This window comes from Halichoerus grypus, chromosome 5 (assembly GCF_964656455.1).
Source record: "Halichoerus grypus chromosome 5, mHalGry1.hap1.1, whole genome shotgun sequence".
Taxonomy (NCBI): Eukaryota; Metazoa; Chordata; class Mammalia; order Carnivora; family Phocidae; genus Halichoerus; species Halichoerus grypus.
Window position 1 is genome coordinate 166,712,225 of NC_135716.1, and position 21,974 is coordinate 166,734,198.

Here is a 21,974-nt window from a genome sequence, read left to right on the forward strand (position 1 = left end):
ATCTTTAAAAAAAAAAAAAAAAAAAAAAAAAACCCCAAAAAACTGAGTTAAAGGAGTTTCTCAATTAAAATGCAAGATGTCAGCAATAATGACAGAATAAGAACCTCTGAAATTCTCGCCTTCATAAAAGCAATGAGAACACCGACAGACATAGAATCAACGGTTTCGGAACTCTGAAAATTAACCATAGGCTTGCAGCAAACTGGGAGCATTTATTCAAGAAAAATGGCCACATTTCAGGAAAAACAGTGAACTTTGTAGCGGTTTAACTTGCCCAAGTGCCATCCTCCTCTCTCCAGTTCCACAGTAACTTTGAAAACCAACAGCCCCCAATCATGGTGAAAACTAGCAGCCTAGAAGCCAACTGGAAGTGACAGAACAAGATTGGAGCTTCTTCGAAGCCCCATTCCCAGAGAATTGTCAATTGAATTTGACCTGTCATTATTTGTTGTTACTGACGTCTGGTAGTTCCTTAAAAGACTTCATTTGCAAACTTGTATGTATTTGACCTGACTTGGAGCCTTTTCCACCCAGGGTGTTCATTGAAAACAATTAGAGGCAATTATTGAACATCTCAGCTGCCTGTGGTAGTGAATAGCAGTTGGGGCAAACAGGCTAACCAAAAAAGTTTAAAAGGAAAAGCTGGGGAATAGATGTCCATAGGGGATTTGTAAAGCTTTGATATATTCCTGGGACTCTAGAAGGCTGTTGCACATATGTTGAGCAGTCAGCATGTTTAGGAAGGACCTGAGAAAGCCCTAAGCTCTCAGTTCTGGTTCATCTTGAGGCTCTGTGCCTACAGATAGTAAGGCTAAGGCAAAATTGAAAACTGACTGGCTGAGTGCTAAAGGTGTGCCATAATATATATAGAAAGCCCATCAGTAAGGACTGGGAGATTTATTGGTTCCAGGGGACTAGAGAAATCTCTGTCTAATCATTAGCTGACCATTAAACTAACAGCAGAGACTCAGTGGCCACATATAACAAAAAGTCCAGTTTCTGTAGAGTTAGTTTCTGTATTTCCTTGTCCTATTTTATATTTCTTACTGCTGCTTGAATAATAATTTACTTTTTATCTGTCTCTTCCTTGCAATTAGAATATAAATGTACTAAGAGCAGGGACTCTGTGCACAGTGCTTTATTTCCAGTGCCTAGAACAATGCCTAGTACATAAAATATTTCTTTTTTTCTTTTTTTAAGTAAGCTCTGTGCCCATCATGGGGCATGATCCCAAGATCAAGAGTTGCATGCTCCACTAACTGAGCCAGCCAGGTGCCCCTTAAATATTTCTTGAAATGATGAGTAAACGGATGACTCCGGTATCAGTCCTTGATGTACTTTCTGTCTTCTAAAAGTTTGTTGAGTCTTTTGCCCCTTGAAGTCACTGTTTCTGCTTTATTTTATTTTGAAGTTTTATTTATTGAAATAATCTCTACTTAAGAGAGATTAAGTGGGGCTCAAACTCATGACCCCATGTGGGGCTCAAACTCACAACCTTGTGATTAAGAGCCACATGTTCTTCCAACTGAACCAGTCAGGCGCCCCACTGTTTTTATTTTCTTTGTTGTTGTGTATTTTATCTGTTTCATTCCTTTGCTGTTATTTTTATGGGGTGGATCTCTGGAGAGAGAGGATATAAATGGGTATGCTTCGTCAGCTCTCATGAGCCAGAATGTTCTGATTACTGATTTTGATCAATAGGAAGTTCACTGAGAGTAAACTGATTTGGTTGAAGTTTGGGAGGTTTTATGGTAGAATTCATTCTAAAGAAGGGAATGAAAGAACTACACACATGCATTATGGTGTAAAACCTTATGCAAATAACCTCGACAATCTGCATGAAATAGATATTTTAGAAAATGTTGCCAAATTTGACCCCAGAAGAAAGAAATTCAGGAGATCAATAGTAAAGGGAATCAAAGTTATCAAAGGACTGCTCCATAAAAACTGTTGGACCTAGATGTTTTCGTAGGTATGTTGTTTCAAATAGCCAAGGAATAGATAACTCTGTTCCAGAGCATGGATAAAGAAGGAAAATTTATAGTTCTTTTAAGGAAGCCAATGAAAGGGGCGACTGGGTGGCTCAGTCGTTAAGTGTCTGCCTTCGGCTCAGGTCATGATCCCAGGGTCCTGAGATCGAGCCCCGAATCGGGCTCCCTGCTCAGCTGGGAGCCTGCTTCTCCCTCTCCCACTCCCCCACTTGTGTTCCCTCTCTAGCTGTCTCACTCGCCCTCTGTCAAATAAATAAATAAATCTTAAAAGAAAAAAAAGGAAGCCAATGAAATGTTGATTCTAGAACTTCATGAACACCACAAAATAGGAAACTATGGAAGAATTTACAAGTATCAATGTAAAAATCTTTAAAAAATTCAGTACTAGAAAATAGAATTCAACAGTATGTTAAAATAATACTCTATAATCCAAGGGTTTGACTTTTTTTTTTTTTTTTTAAGATTTTATTTATTTATTTGAGACAGAGATTGTAAGAGAGAGCATGAGCGGGGAGGAGAGGGAGAAGCAGGCTCCCCACTGAGCAGGGAGCCCAATGTGGGGCTTAATCCCAGGACCCTGGGAACATGACCTGAGCCGAAGGCAGACGCTTAACTGACTAAGCCACCCAGGTGCCCCGCCAAGGGCTTGATTTCTGAAATAAATGCGTATATGGCTCAATATTAGAACATCTATTAACATGTTTTAATAGATGAGAGAAAAACCATATGGTCATCATTTTGGATGCCAAAAAAGCATTTGACCAAATTAATATCCGTTCCTGATAAATGTTCTCCATTTAATTAAAATTGATGAATTCCTATTTGACATGATTAAGGAAAAACTTATTTCAAACCAAGATCAGTGTCACACTTAGTAGTGGTATGGTAGAAGTATTCTCATTAATGTCAAAGACAGGAAAAGGATGCCCAACATTTAGTACTGTTACTTTATAGTATAGTAGAGGTATAGGGGAGTCTGGGTGGCTCAGTCGGTTAAGCTTCTGCCTTTGGCTCAGGTCATGATCCTGGGGTCTTGGGATCTGGGATCAAGCCCTGCATTGGGCTGCATGCTCCATGGGGAGCCTGCTTCTCCCTCTGCCTGCCGCTCCCCCTGCTTGTGCTCACTCTCTCTGTCAAATAAATAAAATCTTTAAAAAATATATAGTAGAGGTATAAACCAATAGGCAAGAAGATGATATAAAGAGGTTAATATTGGGAAAGAGGAAGGAAACAACTTTTATGCAGCAGGGGAAAATATATACCTGACATTCAACAATCAACTGTCTTACTGTTCTCATTGCTAGAAAGAATGAGACTTTGGTAAAGTGGCAGTTTACAAAAGTACTAATACCAATAGCTTTCCTATATATACAAAGTAACTTTTTTTTTTTTTTTTTTTTTTTTTTTTTTTTTTAAAGATTTTATTTATTTATTTGAGAGAGAGAGAATGAGAGAGAGAGCACATGAGAGGGGGGAGGGTCAGAGGGAGGAGCAGACTCCCTGCAGAGCAGGGAGCCCGATGCGGGACTCGATCCCAGGACTCCAGGATCATGACCTGAGCCGAAGGCAGTCGCTTAACCAACTGAGCCACCCAGGCGCCCTACAAAGTAACTTTTTTGAAAAATATAACAAGCAAAAAGATAAAATAGGAACATAAATAAATGGAGAGGGTCTACTAAGAGATACTTTTAAAAAGGAATAACTGGAAATACATATTGTGCTTTTATTTAGGAGAGCTTAATATTGTAAACTTACATTTTCCCCTAAATTAATTTATATATTTAATGCAATTTAAATTAAAATATCATTGGTTTTTGAAAACATGACAACACTGCTCTGGAGTTCATTTGGAAAGCATAAAATCTGAGAATGGAGAATGAAGAAGAGAGATTAGCCTTTCTAAGTATTAAAACATGAGATTACTGAAAGAAAAAAAAAGAAAGCCTCTACAACATGTTATGAAATTATAATAATGCAAGTTAAATTCTGAGGAAGTAGCAAATTGATCAGCAAAACTAAACAGTTTATATACAGAAATTTAGTTTATTATAAAATTGGCATTTCAGATAATTGTAGAAAAAGGCAAGATTTAGTAAGTGTTGTTGGGGCAACTGGCTAAGCATTTGGTAGATGTAACAAATAATAACACCTAATGCTTAACAATTATTATGCATCAGTGTTATTATCATAAGCTCTTCACATTTATTAACACATTTAATCCTCCCAACAACCTTGTGAGACAGATACTATTATTGCCTCCCCATTTTACAGTTTAGGAGATTGATGCATAGAATCACACAGCAATTAAGTGGCAGAAGGTAGAGTTTGAATCTAGGCAGTCTGATTCCGTGATCTGTTCTCTTTTTTTTTTAAGATTGTATTTATTTATTTGAGAGAAAGAGAGTGTGCACAAGCAGGGGGGAGGGGTAGAGGAGAGGGAGAAGCAGGCTCCCTGCAAGCCCTGTGCAGGGCTCCATCCCAGGACCCTGGGATCATGCATGACCTGAGCCAAAGGCAGAAGCTTAACCGACTGAGCCACCCAGGTGCCCCCCGATGATCTGTTCTCTTAATCACTATGCTATTATTGCCTCTCTAAGCATATATGTAAATGTAAATAATAAAGCCATGAAAGTGTATTTATAAGTTGGACTTGGGGAAGGCTAAATAGGTCTTAAAACCTAGAAACCTCAAAGGGAAAATATTGGCAAGTTTTATTTCTTAAAAATTATGGCTTATAGGGCGCCTGGGTGGCTCAGTTGGTTAAGCGACTGCCTTCGGCTCAGGTCATGATCCTGGAGTCCCTGGATCGAGTCCCGCATCGGGCTCCCTGCTCGGCAGGGAGTCTGCTTCTCCCTCTGACCCTCCCCCCTCTCATGTGCTCTCTCTCATTCTCTCTCTCTCAAATAAATAAATAAAATCTTTAAAAAAAAAAAAATTATGGCTTATATTTTGCAAAATATGCCATAAGTAGAGTTAAAAGATAAATGACAAGGTGAAAGAAAATGTATAAGTAAGAAAACTAATTTCCAAAATTTACAGTGACCTCATAACAAATATTAAGAAAATGATCAACAATTCCATAAAAATTGGGCAAAAGATATGAGTAGGCAGATTTACCAGAAAAAATGTCAAACATCTCGAAAAAATTTGTTTTCACTTACAATTAGAGATATAAATCATGCAATTTGAGATCATGTTTTACCTGTTGAATTAGGCAAAAATTTTAAAAGATTGACGGTACTTGGTGCTGGTTAAGGCACAGGGAAGTGGGTATTAATGATTGCAATCTTTTGGGTAGATTGTCAGGGTTCTTTCAGTCTGGCAGATGTTAGGGTTCATGAGAGAAGCAGAACTACTTAGGAGAAAAAAATATGTATATACACGCACATATATATACATGTGTGTGTAAGGGCTAGAAGTACTTAACCTTGTGGGTAAAGAAGGCATTTTTCAGGTATCCTAAAAGGAATATAGTACAGAGGGTGCAGTCAGCATCATAATGCAGAAAATACAAGTAAGATGTGGACTGACTATACCAAATAAAAGGCTTTGGTACGGAGAAGGAAACCATCAACAAAACAAAAAGGCAACCTACTGAATGGGAGCAGATATTTGCAAATGATACTTTTGATAAGAGGTTAATATCCAAAATATATAATATATAAAGAACTTTAAACTCAACACTAAATAAACAATCATCTGATCTAAAAATGGGCAGAAGCCTGAATAGACATTTTTCCAAAGAACACGCCGAATAACAAATGTTGGCGAGGATGTGGAGAAAAAGAAACCCTCGTGCACAGTTGGTGGGAATGCAAATTGGTACAGTCACAGTATGGAGGTTCCTCAAAAAATAAAAATAGAATTACCATGTGATTCAGTAATTCCACTACTGAGTAGTTAACCAAAAGAAAATGAAAACACTAATTATTCAGAAAGATATATATGCACCCCTATGTTTATTGCTATTTACAATAGCCAAGCTCTGGAAGCAACCCAAGTGTCCATTCATAGATGAGTAAGTAAAGATGTGGTACATGTGTATACACACACACACACACACACACACACACACAGGAATACTATTCAGCCATTAAAAAAAAAAGATCTTGCCATTTGCACCAATATGGGTGGACCTTGAGGGTATAATACTAAGTGAAGTAAGTCAGTCAGAGAAAGACAAATACCATATGATTTCACTCATATGTGGAATTTTTTTTTTTTTTTTTTGAAGGCAGATGTCATTTATTCCTTTCATGGAAACTGATTATCTTATTAAACATGCCCAGTTTATTAAAGGCAGAAATCAAATCTAATAGAACAACATTTACTCCAGTTCTGGTATGTGTCAGAAACTGTTTGGATTTGTGGAAAATACAAAATAAATGAGAGATACATTCTTTGTCTTTAAGGCTCCCATGACCTATTTGAAGAGATAGAAAACAAAAAATATAGAAATTAAATGGCACAACATAAAACAGTATTTAATATAAAAACACATGAGAAATCATAGACAGCCCACCTATTTAAAGATTTACTTATTTTTGAGAGAGAGAGCACATGAAGGGGAGGGGCAGAGGGAGCAGGAGAGACAGTCTCAAGCAGACTCTGTACTGAGCCCAGAGCCCAACGCAGGGCTTGTTCTCAGGACCCCCGAGATCACAACCTGAGCCAAAAACCAAGAATCAGATGCTTAATCAACTGTGCCACCCAGGAACCCCTTGGACAGCTCACTTATTATAATTGGGTGTGTTACAGAAAGTTATTTATGAGGTTTTTGTCCAGAATTCTGGACACATCTTCTCAGGAAACTGTATTTAACATACTAATCAATTTCCCTAGACAGCCTATATAATTCTGTTTATTAAAATTAAAATAAGCCTTAGTATTAACAGTGATATATATAATGTAGTAGCACTTATTGTAGCATTTTTTTGTGTGTCAAATTCAATTAATTGATTAATATGTTCAAATAGTCAATAATTGTTTTGATGACCATTCACCACATGACAGGCAGTGGGATATAGCTGTGAAGAATTCAATAAGTTCCTTATCATCATGCAACACACAGTCCTCTGGGCAAAGAAAACATTGAACAGGGCTCATAATCAAGGGAGACAGTGTTATGAAGGGAACTGCAACATGCTATGGTAGCACTCAACAAGAGGCTGGGACTTATATAAGGCAGCGTTAGACTGAGGTCTTAAGGGCAAATTAGATGTAAATTAGAGCTTAGAGGGAAGAAGGGGAAGGGTGAGTTCTAAGTAGTGGGAAGATCATGTATAAAGGTCAAGACATGGGAGGAAATATGCACATAGAGCCCACTTGAGTAGCAGATAAACCTGCAATATGGCTAGAGTACTGGAGATAAAGTGAAAGAAAGCTACATGTTGAAAAGATATATAAAGGTTACATCTTGGCAAGCTTTGTAATGAGATTGGTCTTTGTCTTAAATGTCATGGAGAGTTAAAGGTAAGCAGTAATACTCTCAGATTTGCATTTGTAGATACTCTGGAAGCAGTGCAGGGGAGGGGCTGTAAGGGTCAAAAGTGACAGCAGGAAGACAGGTGGCTAATACCGCCAATGAAATTGCACAGTAGCTTGGCCTACGGAATTGGCAATGGAGATGGACTGGAAGACGATGATAGTAAGTCTGTAGAATGAATGATGATTTGAGATTGATGAACTGTGGGAAGTAAGGGAGAAAGAGGAGCTAGGGATGCCCAGGACCCTCTAAGTTCCAATAAGGTATGCCTGCAGCATACCTGTTTCCTCACCTGATCCAGGCAGTGTGAAAGGGGTTTGATTCTGTCCCTGTTTAGGCACTGGTCACAGTGCAGGAAAGGAGTCCCTGGGCAGGTGGCCGCAGGAGAGGCAAGGGTAGTAAGTGAGCCGCTGTAAGCAAAGCAGCCTGAAGGAACAGAGTGAGTCTGGGGGGGGGGCTGTACCCAGAAAGGAGAATTCCTGGTCATGCCAAAACAGAAAACACAAAAAGAAAGAGAAAGAGGGGGTGGGGGTGTTGGGGAGGAAAGAGAGAGCAAGGAAGGAGAGGAGAGGGGAGGGATGGGGACAGGAGAGGAGAGGGGGAAAAAAGAGCTCCTGACATCTGAAACTGATCTGATTTTCACAGGTAGACCTTAATGTTATTACAAGCTGGTCTCACATTCACAGCGAGGTCATTTTATTCTCCTGCTGGAAATAAACAATTTCTAACCTCAGATGAGGTCACCCTGAGACAATGATAAAATGAAACAGAGCAAGACCACTTCATAATTTTGTCTAAGCACAGACAAAAAACACGGTTATTGTGTTACCCACAAAACACCCAAACAGAGAAATGCTCTCTTTTTCTAACAGCATCCAGTCTAGGGCAAACTATTCTTCCTTATACCTTCTCTCAAATCACTCAATCCAAGCCCAAATCCTTTAGCAGATTCTTTGTAAATCCCTCTTACTGAGGTGCCCCATGGTTCCCCAAGCTGTGTGTTCTTTCCCACTGCAACGAGTAATAAACCCAACTTGAACAAGGTGGTTCCTGGTGGTCTTTGGCTGAAGGCACTGACAGTGGTAAGTTAGGAATTCATAAACTGTCAACTGCTTCCCTAAATGTGATGCACTGGCATTTTAGTACTGTATAATGGGACACTACAGGCACACAATAAACATTTGCTAGCAAAAAAGCAAGCATCTACAGAAATGAAGAAAAGACCACTGCAATAATCCACCTGCTTGCAATCCTTTCTGACCATTCTCTTGGTCTCAAATTTTGATCTAATCCTACACTGAAAAAGAAAACAGGGAAAAAATTAAAACAAAAACAAAAGCACAAGCCCCAGAGGATTTATGAGTAATGCTACTTCAGTCACGACAGTCTTTATTTTTTTCCTTTGCTTTGATTTTGCTCAGGGAACTTTTAGCTTTACTCATCTTTAATTACCTTAATTTCATGCTTAACTCTGGCACAGAAGAGATCTGTTTGTAATTTCAGATGAGAGAAAATGAAATTCCCCTCAGCAAAGTCAAATTTTAAAATTCAAGAGGAAGAACAATGTGCCAGCTCACAAAAAGTATCAACTTTACATTTCAAGGTAATTCAGCAGTAATGCAGTATTAAAGAGCTCAAGTTCTCATATGTGGAATTTAAGAAACAAAACAAATGAACAAAGAAAAAAAAGAGAACTCTACAGAGAATAAACTGGTGATTGCCAGAGGGGAGGTGGGTGAGGGATGGTGAAATAAAGGGGATTGAGACTTATCCTGGTAAGCACTGAGTAATGTATAGAATTGTTGAATCACTGTATTGTATACCTGAAACTAATATAACAATGTATGTTAATTATACTTGAATTTAAAAAAGGAAGAAAAATATAAACAGCTTACTCTGTAGGACATACACACACATATGTGGACTGAGAAAAGACCATTAGTGAAAAATTAACTCTAATTTCCATAGAAAACATTTTACAGTGGTATAAAACCAGAATACAAATTAAAAGATTGGAGTTTTAAATTTTGATGAAGTCAGATTTCTTCTTCTTCTTCTTCTTTTTTTTTTCTTTTGTGGATTTGTAGTGGTTTCATACCTAAGAAATCCACTGGACTGTGAATAGCCTGTGGAAATGGTCCTACCTTATTTATTCTTCCACTCTCGGTACATAGCAAGACACTTATGAATGCAAAGGGGACTAACATTTTTGGGGTACCTATATTTGTGTTAGGCACATGAATTATACTAAACTCTTTTTCTAAGTATTCATTGAATTTTAAAATGAATCTATATTTATAGGAGAAATAAGACTGACCTGCCCCAGGTCAAAGGTTAACAGAGCTAAACCCTTTGACTCTGAATTCCATCTCTTTCCCTTGTATTAATTTGCCTCATTAAATTAAGCAAGCATTTGGAATGATTGATTTTGTAAAAACTTGGTCACAAACTTCTTAGAAACATGTGTCTTAAAGCAAGCTTGCTTAAGTTTTTGCACCCTTTTTGGTATTATACCTATAAGCCCCTTAAATATTTTTTTAAAGAAAACAGTGCTGTACAATGTTAACATCCATAATGACACTCCAGGAGATGATGAAATGATGTGGACTTTTATGTGACTTTTCTAAGACTTCCAACTAAAGAATTCTCTTTGGGATTTTTTTTTTTTCTCTTTGTTTTTGTCAGACACATGTTTTCATGGTATCATTGGGTTTGCAGAGTATTTTGCTGTGGAGTAATTCTTTTGGCTTGATAAATGTATATGTATTTTGCAGAAATCTTTGGTTCATTGCCTGCCTCTTAAGTACCCCCTACTTTGTGTTTTTGTCTTTGAGTAAATAATCAGTTTCTTTTTTTTTTTTAAGATTTTATTTACTTATTTGACAGAGAGAGTGCTTGAGAGCACAAGCAGGGGGAGGGGTAGACGGAGAGGGAGAAGCAGGTTCTGCACTGAGCAGGGAGCCCAAAGCAGGACCCTGGGATCATGACCCGAGCTGAAGGGAGATGCTTAACCGACTGAGCCACTCAGATGCCCCAAATACCAGTTTCTATTTTAGGTGTTAATTGCTTCTGAATGATTATATTATAGATCTACCTTTAATGGTTTAGCATAGGGGTAGAATTCTTCCACCACTCCAGTTTAGTTAGGGAAGGAGCGTCTATTTGGAGGTAGTCACCTTTAAAATTAAAAATTTAGGGGCGCCTGGGTGTTTCAGTCGTTAAGCGTCTGCCTTCAGCTCAGGTCATGATCCCAAGCCCCACCCACATCAGGCTCTGTGCTCAGCAGGAAGCCTGCTTCTCCCTCTCCCACTCCCCCTGCTTGCGTTCCCTTTCTCGCTGTGTCTGTCTCTGTCAAATAAATAAGTAAGATCTTTAAAAAATAAAATTAAATTAAAAATTTATACAGTTTGATCTTATTTAAGTCATCTATGTAATGGAAAACTCTTCTGTTAAGATGATATCAAGTAATACTGCCATTTCATGTACTCATGAGCTGTTGATTCAACTACGTTTATAATTTTATTAACCAACATTTCAATTTCTGTACTCATAAACTGTTGATCCAACTATGTTTATAATTTCAATTGCATATATTACAGTTACAGAATTTTATTCAACTTCATATATAATTTTTTCTAAACATGTAAACAAGTCCTATTATAATTGTTTGAGGTATAATTCACATATAATAAAGTCATCGTATTAAGTGTACAATTCTATGAGTTTTAAAATACATACAATCCTGTAACAACCAATATAATCAAGATAGAGAACAATTCCATCATCCCAACAAAGTTCCCTGGTAACCCTGTGTAGCCAGTCCCTTCCCCGATCCCTAGCACCTGGCAACCACTGATCTTTTGTCTTTATATAAAAAATGTCATATGAATGGAATTATACAATATGTAGACTCTTGAGCTTTGCTTCTTCCACTTAGTGTAATGGAGATTCATCTAAGTTGTTCCATGAATTGCTGCATAATATTCCATCCTATAAATGTACAATAGTTTATTCATTCACCAGTTTGAAAGACATTTAAGTTGTTTCCAGTTTTCATTGTATATGTGAACAAAGCCACTATATGCATTCATGTACAGGTTTTTGTATGAACATAAGTTTTCATTTAGATGGATAGTTCAGAATGGGATTGCTGGGTCATATGGTTAGTGTATGTTTAGCTTTATAAGAAACTACCAAACTTTTCCACAGTCTCTGTATTGTACCTTTTTGCATTCATACTAGCAGTGCATGAGCATTGTAGTTGCTTTACATCCTTGTCAGCACTTGATATGGCTAGTTTTCCCTTGTTTATTTCAGCCATGCTAGTGTGTAATGATACCCCTTTTTTAAAAGATAAGCTTTTTATTTTGGAATAATTATTTTGGTATAATTTTAATTTTGGAATAATATAATAATCTAGGCTTGAAAACAACATTAATCTCATTGTATATCTGCATCAGAGCTCTTGGGTAACCAGGTACATTGTCAATGAGCAGTAATATTTTGAAAGGAATCTTTTTTTCTGTGCAGTAGGTCTCAGGAGTGGGCTTAAAATATTGAGAAAACCGGGGCGCCTTGGTGGCTCAATTGGTTGAGCGTCCGACTGTTGATTGCGGCTCAGGTCGATCTCAGGATCATGAGATCAAGCCCGGACTCTGCTCCACGTTTAGCATGGAGTCTGCTTTTCCCTCTCCCTCTGCCCCCCCACTCCAGTCACGCACACATGCTCACACACTCCCTCTAAAATAAATAGAATCTTTAAAAAAAAAAATTAGAAAACCACAACGTAAATTGATGTGCTGTCATCCAGGATTTGTTGTTACATTTACAGAGCGCAGGCAGACTAGATTTAGCATAATTCTTAAGGGCCCTAGGATTTTTGAAATGGTAATGAGCATTGGCTTCAATTTAAAGTCACCAGCTACATTAGCCCCTAACAAGAGAGTCAGCCTGTCCTTTGACTTTGAGGCCAGGTGTTGATTTCTTCTCTCCAGCTATGAAAGTCCTGGATGGCATCTTCCAATTTAAGGCTGTTTCATCTACATTGAAAATCTGTTCTTTAGGGTCGCCACCTTCATCAATTATCTCAGCTAGATCTTCTGGATAACTTGCTACAGCTTCTACATCAGCACTTGCTGCTTCACTATGCATTTTTATGAAATGGAGATGGCTTCTTTCCTTAAATCTCATGAACCAACCTCAGCTTACTTTAGATTTTTCGTCTGCAGCTTCCTCCCCTCACTTACCCTTCACAGAATTGAAGAGAGTTCGTTCGGGCCTTGCTCTGGATTAGGCTTTGGCTTAAGGGAATGTTGTGGCTGGTTTGATCTTCTATCTAGACCACTCATACTCTCCATATTAGCAATGAGGCCATTTTACTTTCTTTCTTTCTTTTTTTTTTTAAGGTTTTATTTATTTTATTTGAGAGAGAGAGCACAAGCAGGGTAAGGGGCAGAGGGAGGAGCAGGCTCCCCACTGAGCAAGATGCCGGGCTCGATCCCGGAACTCCAGGATAATGATCTGAGCTGAAGGCGGACACTTAACCAACTGAGTCACCCAGGTGCCCTTGCCATTTTGCTTTTTTATCACTCATGTGTTCACTGGAGTACACTTAATTTCCTTCAAGAACTTTTCCTTTGCATTCACAACTTGACTCTTTGGCACAAGAGGCCTAGCTTTCAGTCTACCTTGGCTTTTGATATGCTTTCCTCACTAAGTTCAATCATTTCTCGCTTTTGATTTAAAGTGAGAGATATGCAAAAAAAAGGATGAAATGTTGACATTTGTGACAACATGCATGGACCTAGAGGGTGTTATGCTAAGTGAAATAAGTCAAACTGAGAAAGACAAAGAGCGTATGATTTCACTCATATGTGGAATCTAAAAAACAAAACAAACAAACAACAGGAAGCAAAATCAGACTTATAAATACAGAGAACAAAGTGATGGTTGCCAGAGGGAAGGATAAAATGGCTGAAGGGGAGTGGGAGATACAGGCTTCCAGTTGTAGAAAGAGTAAGTCATGGGAATAAAAGGCACAGCATAGGGAGTATAGTTAATGATATTGTAACAGCCTTGTGTAGTGACAGATGGTAGTTACACTTGTGAGCATAGCATGACTTATAGAGATCTTGAATCACTGTGTTGTATATCTGAAGCTAATGTAACATTGTGTGCAAACTATACTCAAATAAAAAAAAATTTTTTTTTTAAAGATTTTATTTATTTATTTGACAGAGAGAGACACAGCGAGAGAAGGAACACAAGCAGGAGAAGTGGGAGAGGGAGAAGCAGGCTTCCCGCTGAGCAGGGAGCCCGACGTGGGGCTCGATCCCAAGACCCTGGGATCATGACCTGAGCCGAAGGCAGATGCTTAACGACTGAGCCACCCAGGCGCCCCCAAATAAAAAAAATTTTTAAAAGAGAAAGAGGAGACCTGGTGAGAAGGCACCCTATTGAGTCCAGCTAATTCAATAAACAGGTCACACTGAAAAAATAAAGGGAGAGATGTGTGACTCTTCCTTTTACTTGAACGTTTAGAGACCATTGTAGGATTATTAATTGACCTAATTTCAATATTGTTGTGTCTCAGGGACTAGGGAGGCCGAGGAAAGGGTGAGAGATGTGGGAATGGCTGGTCAGTGGAGCAGTCAGAACACATACAACATTTATCGATTAGGTTCAGCATCTTGTATGGGTACGGTTCGTGGCGCCTCAGAACAATTACAGTAGTGACATCAGAAATCACTGATTGCAGATCACTACAACAAATATAATAATATTGAAAAAGTTTGAAATATTGCCAGATTACCAAAATGTTGTATAGAGACACAAAGTGAGCAAATGCTGTTGGGAAAATGGTGCCAATAGACTTGCTCAACACAGGGTTGTCACAGACCTTCAATTTGTAAAAATCAGAGTATCTGGGAAGTGCAGTAAAGTGAAGTGCAACACAGCAAGTTATGCCCATACTTTATAGAAGAAAAGGAGGAAGTAGGGAGGGGCTGTTTTGAACAAAAGTCCATTGGAGGAAAGTGAGTTCTGGGTGGTGATGGTTTCTCGTTGACTGGGCTAGGAGGTTATCTTCTGTCTTACCGCTGGGGTAGTAAAGTAGGCTTCTTCCTGTTGGAAAATGCAAGGTATGCTTCTTCCTGTTGGGGTCTGCAGTTGACAAGTTGGTAGGCTTGAGAGCACCCCCTTCAAGGCCTTCCATCTCCATTTTAAATGAGGTTTCCTTTATTCATTTTCACACTTAACAAGGATACTTGAGATGGCATTTTTGACCTACTCAGATAATCCAGGATGATTTTCTCATCTAAAAATCCTTAATTACATCTGCAAAGATTCTTTTTTTCCAAATAAGGTTACATTCGTTGGTTCTGGGGATTAAGGTGTCGACCTGTCTTTTACCAGAAATCTATTTTCTATGTATATATGTGTTTGGGGAAGGGGATTCTCTCTCTCTTTCCCTCCCCCCGCCCTTTTTTTCTTTTTCTAACTTTAAACTTTAGTCTGTTAAGGGAGAGAAACCTGAGGGCTCCTAATTTCTATATGAGTAGTACCTGTGCTATGATTCCTTGTTATGGATGTGATTTAAAATTTTGATTTAAAGTATATCATCCTTGGGGCGCCTGGGTGGCTCAGGTCATGATCCCAGCGCCCTGGGATCAAGCCCCGCATCAGCCTGCTTCTCCCTTTCCCTCTGCTTGCCTGTCTGCCTACTTGGGATCTTTCTCTCTCTCTGCCAAATAAATAAATAAAATCTTTAAAAAAATTTTAGAGTATATCATCCTTGCTTTTACTTGAAGGGAACTTTTCAGTTAACCCAGACTTCAAAATGATATTCCTCAGGTCAGTTAATAAAACCTTGTAAAGAATTAAAGTTGTGACTTAGACATCCCTGGTTAGAAATGGGAAAAGTGAAGATTTGAATTTTTTGTGCCTCTAAATATATTGAAGTTTTTAGTGAACTGGTTTTAAGTAAATATTTAGAGGAATCAAGAGCCTAGAAATTGTGCTTGATTGAATAAATATTTATTGAATGCCCACAATGTGCTGTCACATACTAAAAAGAAGAAAGTGGTCTCTGCCACTGTGGAATTTAGGATCAAGATCCCATAGGAATCTTAGGACCAACCAAAGGAAAATTAGTAGTTGTTTTGTTTGGGGCAAATTATGCTCAGAGACAGAGATTGTCTTTGCCAATAATTTATTTAACACAGGTTCATGGGAATTATAATTTATAATATTAATATTTTACAAGCCAATAGCATAAAGGATAATGTCTTGTAATAAGCCAATAAAGAAAGAACGTACTGCAAACTAATAATAAATTAATTACCCTACTGCTCCAGGCAAAGGGGAGATGAAAGAAATAAAGTCCAAATTTAGTTGAAGTGTACCTTTCTACAAGCTGGTCTTGGTAGAGTCAGTCATTCCAACTAAAAGCTGGGTATCAACTGCTGCCTCAGGTTCCTTGCTGCCCGGGCACATAGCTAGCTAGCAAACAATAATACTGGTGTTGACAGCAAGGTGGGCTGCTCTGAATGTTGTTACTCCAGGAACCACTGCCTATGAGGAGCAGCCTCACCACGGCCACAACAGATGTGCCTTCTACTCCTGAGACTGCTGCATTGTTTATTGCCCCTGCTGACCACAGGTAGTCTGGCCTTAGCATGAGCAAGCTTCTCAAGATCTTCAGAGGGCTATGTAGATCAGCAAAGAATAGCCTTGCCCAGACTGAACACTGTTGAGTTGGTGGTCATACCTCTTGGTTTTTAAAGTTTAAAAGTCCATCACTTGATGGACACCACTGCTCTTACCATGATATAGTGACTTAACGGTCCTTTCCACTCCAGGTGCAAAAGTTCGATAAGAAAACCCTACTATCCAACTTCAAAACAGTTCCATCAAAACAAGCTATTCAAAATAAGTTCATACCACAACTTTGTCCAAAACAAGCTTTGGGAAAACATGGATTTGAAATTATAACAAGTCAGTACACAACAAAGGTATAAACAGAATTGTTAACTGCCAGACTTATAGACCATAGTAGAGATCGGAAGAGTTTTGAAGATTTCTTAATTATTAATAAACAGGGAGCTCTTTCACTAACAACATTGAGGTTTTAATAGGTTAGGAGGTATTTTAATTTTCTAAAATCATGATGCTTATCTCTGAGTAGAAATAGTAAAAGAATTTATTTTCATATACCTTGTAATTAAAATCACCTGTTTCATTGACAGTAAATCAGTCTGTACATTGTAAATTAAAGACTTAAGGCTGTAAAAAGAAATTAAATTGTTATTTTTGCCAGACTGTACAAGAAGTTAAAAAAGTAGCATAAAAAAGTAGCATAAAAAAAGAATCTTGTTTTATGATTTTGGGGAGGTCCTTAAGATGCCAGTTAACATATTGAAAAAGGTTTGAATTTATAAATTTAAAACATTTTAAAATTATGCTATTATACCATGAAGTCAAAGTAATGTAACAGAATAGTTAGAGATTTAATGTAGGAAAGGAATAAATAGCCTATGTTAATATTAGGAATGTAGTTTTAAAAAAGGGAGTCATATACTCAATTCTACATGAAAGGAAAAAAGCTTCAGATAAGGGAGTTCATAGTCTTGGGTTCTACTTCTGGTTCTGCTACTTAAGAGTCTTCATGAGGCAGTGCCTTCACCTCTGATTTTAGTTTACTCAACCCTGAAATAAAGATTACCTCTAAAATCTATATTCCTTGGAGCATTTAATGTTATGTATTTCTTGCATTCAGAGAGTGAGCAATTTCTGTCCAATAGGATAAAATCAAATGTGAAACGTCTTCTGATATCAAATTATTTAACTAGTGGAAGTTCAGTGCTTTGGTACAGAACCATAAAATGAACCAACTCTAGGATTGTGTGCAGGGTCTAACTTGGCTTCTTTCTTATGAAAGATAATGGAACAAAAAAATTTAATGAATCTTTCTGCCTATAGTACTGTCTTGAACTTCTTTAAGATTTGGGGTAAGGGAGGATCAATGCAATTTATTTATTTTTTAAAGATTATTTTTAAAATTTATTTATTTGAGAGAGAGACAGAGAGAGCACAAGCAGGGGGAGAGGCAGAGGCAGAGGGAGAGGGGGAAGCGGACTCCCCGCTGAGCTAGGAGCCTGACTTGGAGCTCCATCCCAGGACCTGGAGATCATGACCTGAGCCGAGCCGCCGAAGGCAGATGCTCAACCATCTGAGCCACCCAGGCACCCCAGGATCAATGCAATTTAAATTGCTTTTCCCTCAAAGTTGACATTTTTTTCCTGAGGAAAAAGGGTGGGGCAAGAATGGAGGACTTGTGTCCAATTTTAGCTTAATGTCTTGAGGAACACTTTTTTAGGAGCATTTATAAAATGTGCGTAGGGGCGCCTGGGTGGCTCAGTCGTTAAGCATCTGCCTTTAGCTCAGGTCATGATACCAGGGTCCTGGGATCGAGCCCTGCATTGGCTTCTCCCTCTCCCACTCCCACTGCTTGTGTTCCTGCTCTCGGTATGTCTCTCTCTGTCAAATAAATAAATAAAATCTTTAAAAAAATAAAATAAAATAAAATGTGCGTAGACATTTTACTGTACAAACCTTAAGACATCTAACATTGTATCCCTTTGGGTCTGCTTTTGACTCTTAACAAATTGTATTTAAGCTGTTATTATTCCATAATTAATGTAAAATCTTTTCTTTCACCTTTAAAATGAGCGTATTGAAATAGGTTACAGTTTCCATTTTAATATAGAATGTTTCATTAGTAAATTGCAGCATAGGTAAGCCTTTCTCCACATGTTGATTGTTTCTGAGTTTTCATTTCTCTGAACAAATTTACTCTTTTTTGAATTAGTTAGCTTTTTTTTTTTTTTTTTAAAGATTTTATTTATTTGACAGAGACACAGCGAGAGAGGGAACACAAGCAGGGGGAGTGGGAGAGGGAGAAGCAGGCCCCCCGCGGAGCAGGGAGCCCGATGTGGGGCTCGATCCCAGGACCCTGGGATCATGACCTGAGCCGAAGGCAGACGCTTAACGACTGAGCCACCCAGGCGCCCCAGAATTAGTTAGCTTTTTATCCCTCTTTAATTTGGGGGGAAAAATTAGAAAATTAATCAGGCCACGGGCAATTTTATGACTTGTTTTATATACTCTAACCAGAGAACAGTCTGACGATAACATATGATTTTACAGCTGTGCCCGAATATTTATCTTCTTATTGCTCAGATAAACTCAGTTTTGTTGTTTAGATCTATTTTTGGTGTTTTCCTAGGTATGAAGTAGTATCTTAAAAATATTAAAATTTTTTCAATTAGTAGTAAGAATCTTTTTTCCCAAGAGCTGATTTGATCTTGGTGGTTAATCTGTTTGTATCCTTTGATGAATGTGTATTTAGTTATGGTTTGCCACATAACAGATGATCTGTAATGTTGAATTGGGTGGGTTTATATTGCAGACATTAAGGTTTATCATAATTATTGCAGGTGTTGCTTCTATTTATTATATTCTTTTATTTTTTAAATTTTTAAAAAAGATTTTATTTTTTTGAGAGATAGAGCAAGAGAGAGCAAGAGAGCACAAGCACGGGGAGCAGCAGAGGGAGGGAGAGAAGCAGGCTCCCTGCTGGAGCAGGAAGCCCGATACGGGACTCCATCCCAGGACCCTGGGATCATGACCTGAGCTGAAGCCAGATGCTTAACCAGCTGAGCCACCCAAGCGCCCCTATTTTTTAAATTTTTTAAAAAGATTTTATTTATTTGAGAGAGAGAGAGAGCGAGCACGAGAAGTAGAGGGAGAGGGAGAAGCACACTCCCCACTGAGCAGGAAGCCCGACACAGGGCTTGATTCCAGGACTCTGGGATCATGACCTGAGTTGAAGGCAGATGCTTAACCAACTGAGCCACCCAGGCGCCCCATGTTATATTCTTTTAATCTTAGATTTGTTATTCTTCATTGCATGAAAGTATATTTTATATAATCAGATCTGTTGATTTGTTGCTTATGCTTTCTTCTGTTGCACACAATTTTTATCTCTTTTCCACAGATGAGATAAATATGCTTTCTCCAAAATTTCTTGAATGCTTTCTTCTTCGTTTATTTAGAATTAGTCATGTTTTTCTCCACATTGATATTGTTTTTCTGGCAATAAATATATATATACATTTTTTTTTTAAGATTTTTTTTTTTTTTTTTTAGGGGCGCCTGGGTGGCTCAGTTGTTAAGCATCTGCCTTCGGATCCCCTCCTGGGATCAAGCCCCACATCAGGCTCCCTGCTCGCCAGGAAGCCTGCTTCTCCCTCTCCCACTTCCCCTGCTTGTGTTCCTGCTCTCACTGTCTCTCTCTCTCTGTCAAATAAATAAAATCTTTTAAAAAAAAAAAGATTTTTTTTTTTTTAAAGTAATTTCTGTACCCAGTGTGGGGCTCGAGTTCACAACCCCAAGACCAAGAGTTGCATGCTCCACCAACTAAGCCAGCCAGGTGCCCTCTGGCAGTATTTTTTAAATATTGATTTTCTCTACTTAAAGCACTTTGTTTTGTTTCAAGTTTTTATTTAAATTCTACTTTATAAGCATTTTTTAGATTTAATCATTGCTTTGGTATTTCTTGTTTTGTGGGTCTTTTTGTATTTTTTTATTTGGTAAATATACATAACAGAATTAACTATTTTAACCACTTTAAATATACCATTCAGTGGCATTAAGTACCTTCACAGTGTTGTGCAACCATCACCACCATCCTCTAGTCTCTTTATTTGATATATTTCTACCTTAACCTGAAACATTATTTCTGTTATTCTCAGGCAAATTGTTTAAATCTCTGAGTCCCAGTTTGCCTTGTCCATAGTATGAGGGTAACACTTGTGTCTTTGGATCGTTGTGGAGATAAAACTAGGTAGACAATAAATGTAAAAATATTTGATATATATGCTTGGTAAATGATTGCTCTCTCATCCTTCCCACTGTAATTGGTTTTAAAGGCTGTTGTAGGGTATATCTTCCTTAATTCCCTCAATAATTCTCCACTCCGCCAAGATATTCATTATTATTTTTGCCTAATTTCCGTAAGACATTTGTAGGTATTGGAATAAACCTTTGTTCACTTCTTGTTTGAAACTAATGTATAAGTTCAGTAGATTATGAAGCTCAAATTACTACATGCCCGCTGACGCTGCTGATAAGCAGTGTTCTGCAGGAAACCACAGAAATGTTTTTTTACATTTTGAAACCATTTTTCCTGACACCTTTTCTGATTTTGCGTTATAAGGCCTCTTAATTTTTAAATTAGAGTTTATTTTTAAGAGAGATCTTTAGGTTTTATGTTTGGTACTTTGGGTGTTAGGGCACTAGTTTCTGAATTCATTTATGGATCTCCTTTAGAATAGATAAGATATTGTTGAATAATAGTACTTGAAGTAGTCATCTTAAAGCCATTAAAAGACGGTAGTTTGCTTATTGTTTTCATTCTTCAAGGCATACATATAATTATATTTGAGGATACCATGGTAGACATTTTCTAATTATGTACTTTTAAATCCTAAAGTAATCCACATGTTAATAATCTTAAGTGATGATATACCACTTTTTTGATACTTCTTTAGATTACTGTTGTTTATAACTATTATTGCTGAGATATATTTAATTTTGGGAAAGATGCTGTTAATTTTCCCCAGGGAAACTTCTGTAGCCTTTTATTTAGCGTGTTCTAAAAATATATATATATTTTTATAAAATACATATTTTTATAAATATATATATATATCTATATATATATATATATGGCCTGGGAAGAAATATTAAGTAGACTTCTAAAATACAGTGTGGTCAGTGATTAAATTTATGAGCTACCTGTTTTCTCTTTAGAACTGTACCAAAGATATTCAGTTAATCTGTGCACACTTAGCCACGTGCAAGTTCCCCTTCCAGGACCTATAATCAGAGTGTTGTGCTCTATTTAGACACTTCTCTTGATGTTATAATTAAGAGTAGTGTATACTTTATTTTCATTGAAAGCAGTTTGATCTGTATTCTCTTCTTTATACGTGTGTGTGTGTGTGTAGAATATATATATTTTTCCCCCTGCCTATACGTAAGAGCTATAATAACATTGCAGTTACCTAGGTTTTTGCTTGTAGCCATTTACAGTTACAGGGTGAATACTATGTTCAACTTGGTACAAAACAGAAATTAGGAGGTAGGAATCTAATTAGAATTTTGAAGTAAAATATTTACTAATTATTTCCCTTCTAATATTTAACGATTAAAAAGAAAAATTATGGCTGCCATATTACAAAAGTATCCTACTTTATTTATGAGCATGTGAAATCACAGTATTTAAAATTGTGTGACCTTTTCGAATCCAAACAAAATTCCTAATTTTTTCACTGTCAGCATTTGCAGATAGGGAAAGTCTTCAGAAGTAATACTGTTTCTGTTCTGAGTTGTAGATTTGCCTAGATTTCTGTCCATAAAAGCATCTAGATACTGAC

General features: G+C 37.6%; 1 protein-coding gene across 4 annotated transcripts in view; it reads left to right on the plus strand.

The window, feature by feature from the left end:
- The window catches only part of EYA3 (EYA transcriptional coactivator and phosphatase 3), a 110,818-nt gene that overhangs the window by 14,658 nt on the left and 74,186 nt on the right, over positions 1-21,974 (plus strand). Inside the window, exon 2 of one of the 4 annotated variants that reach the window (XM_078073580.1) lies at positions 8,980-9,079. The exons of the other annotated variants lie outside the window; for them this stretch is intronic. The gene's annotated coding sequence lies outside the window, so the exon portion shown is untranslated. The remainder of the gene's footprint in view (positions 1-8,979; positions 9,080-21,974) is intronic. 4 annotated transcript variants of the gene reach the window in all.